This window comes from Podarcis melisellensis (genome assembly GCF_964234715.1).
Source record: "Podarcis melisellensis genome assembly, chromosome: 14".
Lineage (NCBI taxonomy): Eukaryota > Metazoa > Chordata > Lepidosauria > Squamata > Lacertidae > Podarcis > Podarcis melisellensis.
In genome coordinates this window covers 51,343,871-51,357,204 of record NC_138546.1, presented here as the reverse complement: position 1 = coordinate 51,357,204, position 13,334 = coordinate 51,343,871, and the positions used below count along the sequence as shown (strand labels likewise).

Below are 13,334 nucleotides of genomic sequence, written 5' to 3'. Positions count from 1 at the left end.
CACTGGACCACCCACTACCAACTGCCCAGAGGGAAGGATTCCAAGGGAAAGGGAGGCAGTCAAAGTTGGCCCAGACCTCTGCTCTTGCTCTAGCTGGGCTCATGATGTTTTGTTTCCTTGTGTTTTCACATATTCTTTAATGCAGTGTTTCCCAACCTTGGGTCTCCAGCTGCTTTTGGACTACAACTCCCATCATCCCTAGCTAGCAGTACCAGTGGTCAGGGATGGTGGGAAATGTAGTCTGAAAACAGCTAGAGACCAAAGGTTGGGAAACACTGCTTTAATGCACATGTGTATTTTGCAAGTTTGAGGGTGCCAGTCAAAAGGCAGGATAGGAAGAGCTTTTGACATGGATGTTATCTGCAGAGAGGATTTCAATGACCCTGCAATGGAAAAGCTTGTAAAATGTGTATCTGATTGTATGGTATAAGACAGGGCTGTCCAACTTCCAAGAGACTGTGATCTACAACCACCACCAAAAAAAACCTGGCAGTGATCTACCCACTCAATTGACCAGAGTTGTTGAGCCTTTAGGGAAGCCAAAGTTGTTGCGGAGGATCCAGCGACTGATCACAATTGACCAGGGGCATCCCGGAATCGACTGGTAAATCATGATAGACAGCCCTGGTATAAGACTTACAGACTTTAGCTATGATGGCAGGACACACACACACACACACACTGCATGTTTCAAGGGTGATGAGAGGATCCAGAACATGTTTATTGTTGGGATACTGCCAGGGAGACGGAGGCATCAGGCAGGCCTCCAAGTCGCCTCCAGACGATCACTGGTCTCCCGTAGAACAGCATCAGGCAATTAGCGACACGAGCCTCAGAGACATTTCAAGACTCGTGCACACCCTTTTCAGCAGTCTCCACAACGGAAGATTCAGACAGGAGAGCATATTTACAGCTTTATTCAACATAGATCAGAACAAAGGAAAAACATGACAAAGGAAAAACATGTTTTCCATATCCAGGAAAACAGCCAGAAACAAAAGCTATATACAAAACAGAAGTTCCCAGCGAGAACAGTGCTGGGAGTAAACAGGCATGTGACACACAACAATCATGCCTGACTCTTTTAGGGTGGAACGGAACTATATCCTAACATCCTCCCCCTTTCCATGCAACCTGTAGTACCTGTGGTTCAACCCAATTGCAACCCAATTGCAACCTCTGTACATAAACCTTAAGTTGTTCTCTGTTAACAACCTTAGACAACAAATCAGCAGGAATTTCATTTCCTGGCATGTAGGACACTTGAATGAATCCTTTCTGAATACACTGAATACATGATGTAACTTAATCTGCAAGTATTTAGTTCTTTGCTTGAGACTCTCTGAGTTCAGCAAAGCCAAATAGGATCTATTGTCTTGATACACCTGTATAGGACATTTCACAGAAACTCTGATGTCCTGAAACAGTTGCATCAACCATTCACAATCCATGAGCGAAAATGACAGAGCACTGAGTTCTGCTTCACAGGAACTTAGGCTTACTGTCGTTTGCTTTTTGCACAGCCAGCCAAACAGACAGTGGTTGTACATGTAGCATATTCCAGAAGTGCTTGTACCATCCGTGGTGTCACTTCCAAAACTAGCATCTGGAAAGATTTCAAGACCTCCAGTCTTCTGACTGGTGAACCTCAGCTTTGACAGATTAGAGAACTGGGCCAAAACAAACAAGATGAATTTTAACAGGGAGAAATGTAAAGTATTTATTGCACTTGGGCAAAAAAAAAAAAAAATGAGAGGCACAAATACAAGATGGGTGACACCTGGCTTGAGAGCAGTACATGTGAAAAGGATCTAGGAGTCTTGGTTGACCACAAACTTGACATGAGCCAACAGTGTGACGCGGCAGCTAAAAAAGCCAATGCAATTCTGGGCTGCAATGTCTCAGTGAGTTTCGTGTTCCAGCACCTGGCACTCTGCTTGAGACCATATAAGGATTTCCGTAGTTTACAGACCATTCCCTTCTGTATCTGCACTCCATCAGATGGAAGCATATACAGCTCCTCCCCCAAAACCCCGTACAAAAAAGCTGTGTTCACATAGTGATGAGAAACGTGCAGTTTCTCCTCTGCAGCTATCTTGAGCATTAGCCTAATGCTCTCATACTTGACGGTGGGTGAGTAGGTCTCGTGGTAATCCTGTCCTGGTACCTGTGAAAAACCTCTGGCGACCAATCTGGCTTTGTGCCTGACAACCTTGCCAGTCTGGTCTGTCTTGGCCTTGAAGACCCATTTGCTGCCAACCAGTCTCATTCCTGGGACTACTGGGACTAGCTCCCAAGTTTGGTTCCTATCCAAGGAATCAACTTCAGCCTTCATGGCATTTAGCGATGGTTCAGCATCTTTAGAGGTTAACTCCTGAACCTCTTTGAAGCTTGAAGGTTCCCACACCTTCTCTGAGCTACCAAGAGCAGAAGTTGCTGTCTTAGCAAACTCATAAGCAAATCTCTTTGGAGGTTTGCCTTTTGTGGCCCTTTCAGATCTGTGTGTTAGACGCAAGTCTTCTGCACTCATCTTTTCTTAGGAGAACAGTGGCCAATGGTGAACAGTGGTTTTTCCAGTTCAGTGTCAGACGCATCAGATGGTCTGATTGAGGCCTTTGCACTCTTGTAGTCTTCTGTGTCATCACTGTCGCTGACAACAGCAACAGCGCTGCCCACTGAGCTGGAATCCGAACTCTGATCATCATCCTCAGCTTCCTCTTCTACCTCATCATCATCTGCTTCTTTCACATCATCTTCATCCTCCTCTGAGTGACTCTGGAAAATTCCCACATTTCTCCCCCACTTAGGACTGTACTCAGCACTCTTTGTGAACCTATTGGACTTAGAGTCAGTCATGAATACCCTGTATTCTTTTTCATACCCCAAGAACAAACCATGTGCCCCAAGCTTCCCAAGCCTGCTGCACTGTGGGGTGTGTAGCCACATGTCAGAACCAAAGATTCTCATGTGCTTGACGTAAGGTTTATTACCAAACATCTTCTCATAGGGAGTACAACCAATAGGTGATGACAGTCTCCTGTTATAGGAATAAACAAAAGTATTCAAAGACTGGGACACAGGTGGCGCTGTGGGTTAAACCGCAGAGCCTAGGACTTGCTGATCAGAAGGTTGGCGGTTTGAATCCCCACGATGGAGTGAGCTCCCGTTGCTCGGTCCCTGCTCCTGCCAACTTAGCAGTTCGAAAGCACATCAAAGTGCAAGTAGATAAATAGGTACCGCTCCGGCGGGAAAGTAAACGGTGTTTCCGTGCGCTGCTCTGGTTCGCCAGAAGTGGCTTAGTCCTGCTGGCCACATGACCCGGAAGTTGTACGCTGGCTCCCTCGGCCAAAAAAACGAGATGAGCGCCACAACCCCAGAGTCGGCCACGACTGAACCTAATGGTCAGGGTTCCCTTTACCTTTATTCAAAGACTCCACCCAATATTTTTCAGGGAGATTGGCATCATGCAACAAGGTTTTTAGGCCTTGCAGCAAAGTTTGGTTTGCTTGCTCACAAAGTCAATTCATCCATGGAGATTTAGGCGTTGAGAGGCTATGCTGGATTCCCTTCTCAGTCAGGAAAGCTTCAAACTGCTGCGAAGTGAATTCACCGCCTCGATCAGTAAATAAACAGCCAGTGCGTTTACTGTGAGCATTCTCCAACCAAGCACAGAACGCCTTGAACTTAGGAAACGCTTCTGTTGGAGCATAAACACATGAATGTACCTGGAAAAAGAATCAATTAAAACCATGAAGTACCTTGCTCCACCCAAAGAGGGCGCAAGTGGACCAACCAGGTCTGCGTGGACTAGCTGGTAGGGTTTGGAAGCCTGTCTGCTAGACACCTTGCCTTTTGGAGCAACCTTCACCTTGTTCTCTGCACAAGATACACATTTCTTATGAAACTTACAGGGCTTAATGTTCAAACCCTGAACCGGCCAGTGCCTGCCAAGACATGTGACCAAATTTTCGGTGCGCCTCATGAATACACCCTGCATGAAGAACTTTGTTAGTTTGTGCAACACAACAAGATTCAACTTTAGACACATCTACAGCAATGTTATCATAAGTTATCAAGAACAAGCCATCTTTAAACTTCGCTTGCAAAATGTCCTCTTTGCCTTTCCTGATGACACAGACGCTCTTCTTGAAGGAAATCTCAAAGCTTCGCCCAGTCAGCTGTGGGACACTGAGCAAACTGTCTGCAGAATCTGGAACAAAAAGTACTTTGCTGATGGTTGTATGCAGACTTGCCAGTTTCACTGTCCTGACTCCTGCAACTCTCAACGTCTTACCATCAGCCTGTTGGATCTCTCCATCTTGAGGCGTGAAGGAAATAAACAAGTGCCAATCCTTCGTAATGTGCCTTGTCGTTCCAGAATCAACAACAAACTTGCCTTTGGCTTTTGGAGAAGCAGTGCCAGCAAACAAAGCCTGTTTTTCACTGGCCTGGGCTTCCCACCCCTCTTCTGCTTGTGGCCATCTGCTGGCTTCTTCTTCTGTTTAGTTCCAGCCTTCGGGCAAAATCTCTGAAGATGACCTTGGTTCCCACAGTTCCAGCACTTCACAGCTGCCAACGCCTTGGCTCCCCCTGGAGGCTGGAATGCTGTCCCACACTGCTCCCCCTGAAGCACACAAGCTGACTCAGCTGCATTCCTCCTATCATATTCGTTTTGCAAGGTCGCCAAAACTTTTGTAGCAGTGAGGTCCTGCGCAGGAAGAGTCACCAGCTGGCTTGCCACAGCATGATAGCTCTCATGCAGGGAGACCAGGTTAAGGATTGCAAGCAGAGACTCAGGCATATTAAAACCTCTATGAGTCAATTCCTGTCTGAGATGCTGCAAATGCAAAACGTGGGCTCTAAGGTCTTCCCCTGGCTCCAAACGCTTCCTGTGTAGCTTTCTGAAGTAAAGCAACACAGACCCAGCCTCTTGTCGGGGATGACAGGCCTGAAGCCCTTCCCACATCTCACGGGAGCTGGCCTTGCCAGCCAGGGTGATTAAATCTTCAGGAGCTACTGAGAGCAAAATTATTCCCATGGCTCTTGAATCCTGTTCCACCCGTTCATCTGTCAGAGGCGCTGGGGGGTCCTCAGAAACAGTATGCCACACACCAAGCCTTCTCATCTGGCCCTTGCAGTACCTTGCCCAGGTCTGATAGTTGTGGCCATTAAGCTTTGGGCACGGAGCCCCAACTGAGGCTTGTAAAAGATCCATTTCAGCTCTTAATTTCAGCCATGAGCTGGTTTCCCTTTTACAATCAGCCTTATCTTTAGCAGCTCGCAAATCAATGAGGCCTGCTTGCTCTTCTCTGCCAGGCTAATTAGTTAGCTCGGAATTCAAAGTCTCTGCCATGGCATCAGAAAAGCCTCCCTTTTCCACATACCTCTTGTAGTCTTCAGCAGTCTTACTCTCCTGTAAGTGCCATGGGCACGAAACCTGTTGTTCGGATACTGCCAGGGAGACGGAGGCATCAGGCAGGCCTCCAAGTTGCCTCCAGACAATCACCGGTCTCCCATAGAACATAGAATCATAGAATCATAGAGTTGGAAGAGACCACAAGGGCCATTGAGTCCAACCCCCTGCCAAGCAGGAAACACCATCAGAGCACTCCTGACATATGGTTGTCAAGCCTCTGCTTAAAGACCTCCAAAGAAGGAGACTCCACCACACTCCTTGGCAGCAAATTCCATTGTCGAACAGCTCTTACTGTCAGGAAGTTCTTCCTAATGTTTAGGTGGAATCTTCTTTCTTGTAGTTTGGATCCATTGCTCTCTGGAGCAGCAGAAAACAACCTTTCTCCCTCCTCTGGGTGACATCCTTTTATATATTTGAACATGGCTATCATATCACCCCTTAACCTCCTCTTCTCCAGGCTAAACATGCCCAACTCCCTTAGCCGTTCCTCATAAGGCATCGTTTTCAGGCCTTTGACCATTTTGGTTGCCCTCCTCTGGACACGTTCCAGTTTGTCAGTGTCCTTCTTGAACTGTGGTGCCCAGAACTGGACACAGTACTCCAGGTGAGGTCTGACCAGAGAAGAATACAGTGGCACTATTACACTATTACTTCCCTTGATCTAGATGCTATACTCCTATTGATGCAGCCCAGAATTACATTGGCTTTTTTAGCTGCCGCGTCACACTGTTGGCTCATGTCAAGTTTGTGGTCAACCAAGACTCCTAGATCCTTTTCACATGTACTGCTCTCAAGCCAGGTGTCACCCATCTTGTATTTGTGCCTCTCGTTTTTTTTGCCCAAGTGCAATATTTTACATTTCTCCCTGTTAAAATTCATCTTGTGTGTTTTAGCCCAGTTCTCTAATCTGTCAAGGTGGTTTTGAAGTGTGATCCTGTCCTCTGGGGTGTTAGCCACCCCTCCCAGAACAGCATCAGGCAATTAGCGACACAAGCCTCAGACTCGTGCACACCCTTTTCAGCATTCTCCACAATGGAAGATTCAGACAGGAGAGCATATTTACAGCTTTATTCAACATAGATCAGAACAAAGGAAAAACATGACAAAGGAAAAACATGTTTTCCATATAAACAGCCAGAAACAAAAGCTATATACAAAACAGAAGTTCCCAGCGAGAACAGTGCTGGGAGTAAACAGGCATGTGACACACAACAATCATGCCTGACTCTTTTAAGGTGGAATGGAACTATATTCAAACATCTATGTCATCTGGTGGGACATTATTTCCTATGCTTCAGACTTTAGATGCTCAACGTTCACCACCCATGCCAGCCTGGGAAATATTGATGCCTTTATTCATATTGGTGTGTCACCATGTTTTCCTCTTATTTATTGGTTTGCTTTGTATATGCTTTGATGTAACACCCTGCTACCCCACTTTAGGGCTGCTAATAATGTTGATAAAGGTACCCCACAAAAAGCAGTGTTTAATCTAATCAACCAACCATGCTTATTTCTGTGCAATGAAATACTATGCCTACTATTTTCTGCAGATAACAGTGCTATTCAAAATGCACTGGAACAGGCCATGTCTTCCCTCCCCCCACCAGAAAATTGACATCTCCAGGTACAGATGCATCCCATCCTCCTTTGCTCCTGGCCACCCAGTGACTTTGTATCAGGATCTGGCAACACTTAAGAGATAAATGCTCACTCAGGTGCCTCTCCACCTGTACTGTTTGAGGTGGGCAAGCACAGGACAGGGGCAGATTATTCTGATCTACATACAAGCAGCTGCAAAGTCTGAACTGGGGGGGGGGGTCCAGTCCCCTTTCCCCCACTCCCCATCTCCTGCAACACACTTGAAAAGAAAAAGTAGTAGATTCATGTTTTCCCAGGATCACTTCCTGCAGCACCAGTAATCCCTCTGGCATTTGATGGGGCCATTACTGATTGCTAGCTCAGGAGATCACAGAACTAACAGGGAAAGCAGAGAAATCTGGTCGTCCTCAGAGCTTGCTCAGAAGCAGCTGGGTTACATTTTGTCCAAATCCCCTTCACAGTTCTGTATGGTGGCCAAAGTCTTAACGATGCGAGAAAATAAATGGGAGGTGAGTAGGAGAGGTGACGCAATTATTATTAAATTGCAACTTTAAAAAAGTGTTTCCACATCACCACCAGAAAATATCTGCAGCCTGTTCTTTTTCACATAATGTTGCTATTAATAGTTTTGGTGAGTTTTAACAGGAGACTGATCAAAGTATTGCAATGCAATTTGGAACAAATAGCAAAGCAGTATTTTGTGCACATGAATACACTTTTTCCCATGCTTTTCAATGTGTTCATTAGCAAAAGACACATTTTACATGCATCTTTTATGTAAAATACATATTTTTCTATGTCCATTTTGATGGAAGTTTGGGTGCAATTCAGCTTGCTGAGTGGGGTTGCAGGGGTTAAGACAGATGGAGTGGGGGGTTCTCTGACTGTCCTATAAATTTATCTTTGTGCTGACTACCTCTTCAATGTTTAGAGTAATAAATCCTAGGATGCATGCTGTTTACCACTTCCTACTCCTCAGACACTTTCTCTGGACCCCGAGGTGAGAGGACATGTTAAGTCTATCTTCTGAAAGCAAAGGAACAAGTATGGCCTCTTTGTTCCTCCAACTCGATAGTTAGCTAGGACTATGGAAACTTTCATATCAGGTATCTATTTCATTTATTATTTATTATTTTTACACCAAGTGTCAAACTGAATACTTTTCAACTAAAGGTGTGGTCCAAGCAAGGATTTAGTTCACTAAAGTTAACTTCTGCTGCAGCACGGAAACTCCCTATACTAATACTTTTTGTGGACCAAAAATGCATTTTGAAAATCTGGAAAAGTGCACAATCGAACTGAATGGCTTCAATTCAATGTGCACGCAAGTCTGGGGTGTGTTGAACTGGGTTGGTCCCCAGTGAACCACCAAGGTAAACCACAAAATCTGGAACACAGGCTTCCATAAGGATTAAGTAATTCACTTATTGCTCCATCTGCACAAGCCTCCATGAAGAAAGAAAGAAAGAAAGAAAGAAAGAAAGAAAGAAAGAAAGAAAGAAAGAAAAGCTTTAAATTTCATTTTTCTAACAACTGAATCCTCCTTGAAAGGGCCAGCTTAGCATTTGCAATGTGCAGAAATCAGTTCACTATTTACTGTATTTTGTGACACTCCTGCTGATCTGGTACAGGAGCTTTTCTGAATTAGTGGAATCATTGAGAAAGTTGCAGGAAAGGCACTTCCAGGAAAGTTAATGGAGTTTTGAATCAAAATGGCTTAAATTTGATTAAAAGCAGCATTAAAATAATTTTCTTCTTAGGATTTCACAAAAGAATTGTAAGGGGGAGGTCATGGAAAAACAGTTACAAAGCTTCAGCTTTCATTGTTATTATTTGTAAATATGGGAGAAAAAAGTTCAGGTGATATTAACAAAAATATGTCTTCCACCCTAACTTGAACATATATAGATATCCAAACAGATATCTAAACAAGACTGATGATTTTCACTGTGTTTAAAGGGCTTAAAGTGCTTAAATGGTGCACTTTTGTTGTCCATCTGCCCCATAATGCACACAAATATGAGCTGCTGTGGTTCATTTCTGAGCCAAGGAACAAATAACAAGCGGCTTCTTGAAATCCCCTCTTCCAATGTCATTAATAAAAATGGAAGCTCTGGCAGATGTCTCCTCCGAGGCCCTTCAGCTGACAGAGCACAGGGGAGAGACCAGCTGCAGTGAATGAGGGGAGAACTCTAGGTATGCCTCAGTTCACAGGGAGAAGGACAAGCTGAAAAGCCTCTCTCGAAAATGAGAATAAGAATGAGAATAAGCCACTGAGCAAAGCCAGCCTTGGTGGACTGCCAGTGCTTGCTCAGTTCTAATGCACAGCAAAAACCGGTTGCCGGCCCAAGCTGCAAAGCACTGATAGCCGTGTTATCAAGCCTGCTTGCGCCCTGATCCAATTGTCAACTTGCAAAATAATTTGTTTTGCTTGGATTACAAACATTATTATTTTTTGCCTTTTCTTAGCCAAGCAGCTTGTAACATAGTAGCTATTGTGGGTAATTAGAAACTTCCTTCTCCTTTGGCTCAGGGCTTTCTTTGCTTCCTGCTGGGCTGGAAATGAAAGCCTTATGACAGCAGGGCTAAACAAGGAGGGGGAGCTGGGATGGATGCCCTCCCACCCCCCACCCACAGAAACACTTTGTCCTGAAAGGGACAGCTCTTCAGCGAAAGCGCCAGACTAGCTCAGCAGGGGCCTTGTCAAAACAGCACTGATGTCATTTCCATGGAGTCATAGCTGTTGAGGACCCAACCGTCTCCCTTGAGCCCCGCCTCCCTTTCCCCAGCCACCTTCCTCTCTTGACCATTTTTATGGACTGTAACCTCCTTCAGGCAGGGACCCATTCTCTCAATCCTTATAAAGTGCCATGGACATGGATGACACAATCTAAACAAAAAATAAAAACAAACAACAGATAAAAGGATAAAACATATTTCTTTATTTTTAATTAAATTTGTATACCACCATCCATTGATCTCAGCGCAGTTTACAATAAAAATGTGAGATAAAAACAAATAAAACATAACAAAAACAAGAACAAAAAACCCCACAAACCAATATCCCCTCCACCCCCTCACACAAAGACATTTCAAAGGGTACAGGATGTTAATCAGCCAAAGGCCTGGGAGAAGAGGAACGTTTTTGCCTGGCACCTAAAAACATACAATGAAGGTGCCAGCCAAAGCTCCCTGGGGAGAGCATTCCACAAGCGGGGAACAACTGCAGAAAAGGCCTGCTCTCATGTTGCCACCCTCCAGACAATATAATAGTTAAAAGGTAATTGAACTACAGGATTAAAATTATGTCAAAACTAATTTGTTAAAATGCAGAAACGTCACAGCACTATTAAAAACACTTTTGTTAAAAAAAAATCCAGTTCCCAAAGACCTCTTGGAATAGAACAGTCTTCACCTGCTGGCAGATGGACAGCAAGGAGGGAGCCAGTCAAGTCTCTCTAGGGAGGGCGTTCCAGAGTCTGGGAGCACCAAGAAGGCCCTTTCCCACATCCCAACTTTCTCCCAATAAATGTGTTTTGTATTTCTCAAGCATTTTCTCCTCATCTGATGCATTTTTGTACATTATTCTCACTAGTATATTCATTTTGATGCACATTTCCCACTAATATATACATTTTTGTAAACATTGCTGGGAGAACATCATCACAAAATTTGGATGTGTGAATTTGAAGAATCTGAAGGAGTGTGCATGTACACGAAAGCTCATACCAATAACAAACTTAGTTGGTCTCTAAGGAAGGATTTTTTTTGTTTCGACTACGGCAGACCAACATGGCTACCTACCTGAATTTTGAAGGATGGCCATGTTTCTCTTCATCTTGTTTTAGAAAGCACAAATTTGATCTGTTAGATAGTTGTCAAGCTGGCTGTAATTCCGTTCCGTTGGAGATAGTGTCCTGGAAAAGTAGGCGAGCGGTGCTTCTCTTCCATCTGGAAAACGGTGACTAAGGACAGCGCCGATGCCAAAAGGTGAGGCGTCACAGGCAAGGACCAGCGGCCTGGCTTCACTGTACTGTACCAGCACACTGTCTGATGAAAGGAGAGCCTTGACTGTACCCTCACCCAGGGAATGCAGCAGGTGTTGAACAACAGGAACCGGGTAAGCGTGCTGCTGAAGTGCCTTGTTGATCGTGCACTTGTAGTCAGCGCAGATTCTCACTGACCCGTCTGGCTTGACAGGTGTGACGATGGGGGTTTCCCACTTGGCATGGTCAACCGGCTCCAAAACTCCTTGGGCGATCAGCTTGTCCAGTTGTTCATCCACCTTAGCCTTGAGAGCAAAGGGAACCCAGCGTGGCTTTAGCTTGATGGGGGCGACTTGTGGATCAAGGCTAAAGGAGATGGGCGTACCTGTATATTGCCCCAAAGTGCCATCAAAAACGTCGGCAAAGTCTTTGACCAGACCCTCAGTCTCTGGGTTAGAGATGCAGTTGATGCCGGTGACTTCCAGGCCGAGGGCATCAAACCAGTCTAGCCCTAGGAGGCTTGGCCGCTGACCTTCAACCACCGCCAGTCGGAGCAGGCCCAAAAAATCCTTGAAGGCAATCCGGAACCGGCCAACACCTACCACGGGAATGTCGTTTCCCTGGTAGTATCTCAGGTGTATGCTGTGAGAGTCGAGTTGCCTTTTGGATACTCTGGGTACCAGTCATTTGATGGTGCTCCAAGACACGATGGACAGGGCAGACCCAGTGTCAATCTCCATGTCACATGGAGCTCCTTCAATGAGCACCGTGACGTTCAGCTTGCGTCGCGTAGGCGAGTCGGTTTGGCCAATCGTGGTTCCAGACGGGCAGTTGGTGAGAGCGAAACAGCTTTCCTTGGCAGACTGGAGTGAAGACTTGGACTTGCAAGTCGGTGAAGCGGGGGTGTCAGACGGAGCCGATCGGCAGACCTTAGCAATGTGGCCCCTTCTGGAACACTTCCTACAGATGGCGTCTCTGAATCGACACTTGGCACGGGAATGATTGCCTCCGCAGCCGGCACATTCCTGTTGGCCCTTGGACTTCTTTTGGAACTTTCTGCGCTCCCGCTTTGTCTGGTGCACGTCATCGTCTTCACTGGAGGATGCCTCATCACTTCTGGCCTCTTCGTGATGCACTGGAACTGGCTTCCTAGCAAGACACGGGCTGCTGGACTTGCGGATCTCCTGGGCGGAGCGTTCAGCAGCTTCTGAGGCCACAGCCTCCTCAGTGGCTTTCTGCAGCGTGAGGTCTGGCTTGGCAAGGAGACACCGTTGCAGATGGATGTCCCGGACCCCGCAGACGATTCGACCCATCAGGGCATTGTCTAAGTCTCGGAACTCACAGTGCATGGCAGCCTGTCTGAGGGCAGTGGTGTAGTTGCTGATTGACTCCCCCTCTGCCTGGTTCCGATGGTAGAACACATGGCGGGCAGCAATCTTGGACGGCTTTGGTGCGTAGTGGTTGCGGAGCTTCTCTTGGATCGTGTCCCATGGTGTTGCCTGGACTGCTTCAGGCGCAACCAATGCTCAGGCCGTCTCAAACACCTCAGGCCCACAGAGGCTGAGGAATAGGCCCCGCTTCCGATCCTTTGATACTACAACAACAACAACAATATTTATTACGGCCGAAGGCCCATACAGGTAAAAACAACACATAAATAACAGCTTGTGCACGTGGGGAGAAAAAAAAAACAGCCGCTAAAACACCACTATAACAATAAAATACTATAAAGTAGAATGGCATACTACGCCTTAGTTAGCTTGTAATGCTCCTTGGCGTCGCTTTTGGGTAAGGACAGCGACCAGGAACCTGGCCACTTTCAGGGTCGTATGAGTATCCTTATCCTGCAAGATTTGAGCAAGGTGGAATTTTGGTGGGGTACCCTCTAGTTTCTGTATGATTGATCCCAACAAATTTGCCCGTGGCACATTGAACAGGGGGCAAGTGAATATGATGTGCTGGAGCGACTCCGGCGTCTCCTTATCACATTCGCACGTGGCGGGGGCTTGGCCCTTTGAGAATTTATGTCTCAGGACGTTGGAGGGAAAAACGTTGAACCTCGCTTTGGTGAAGGCCAGTCTATGGGCAACAGTCGAAAGGGAGGAGAGGTATGATGGAACGCAGTAAGTTAAAGTGATACCAATGTTCTGGGGCGAACAAACACCTCCCCCCAGCATATAATTTCGCTGTAGATCGATGTCATCCAGTCTTTGGCGGATCAGTCTTTGAGCAGTAATTTGGTCTAGTTTTAGGGAATCTGAAGGAGAGATTCCATAGCTCAGGAGTTTGGCATGAATTCTACTAGTCCAAAGGCTAGAGAATTCATCTCG

At 46.0% G+C, this 13,334-nt stretch overlaps 1 protein-coding gene and 1 long non-coding RNA gene across 4 annotated transcripts in view; one reads left to right on the top strand and one right to left on the bottom strand.

Annotated features, from left to right (window-relative positions):
* LOC309356399 overlaps nucleotides 1–13,334 on the top strand; it is a 522,017-nt gene that overhangs the window by 306,767 nt on the left and 201,916 nt on the right. The window lies entirely within an intron of this gene.
* Nucleotides 1–13,334, bottom strand: part of THSD4 (thrombospondin type 1 domain containing 4) — a 385,092-nt gene that overhangs the window by 216,977 nt on the left and 154,781 nt on the right. The gene's annotated exons all lie outside the window — the stretch shown is intronic.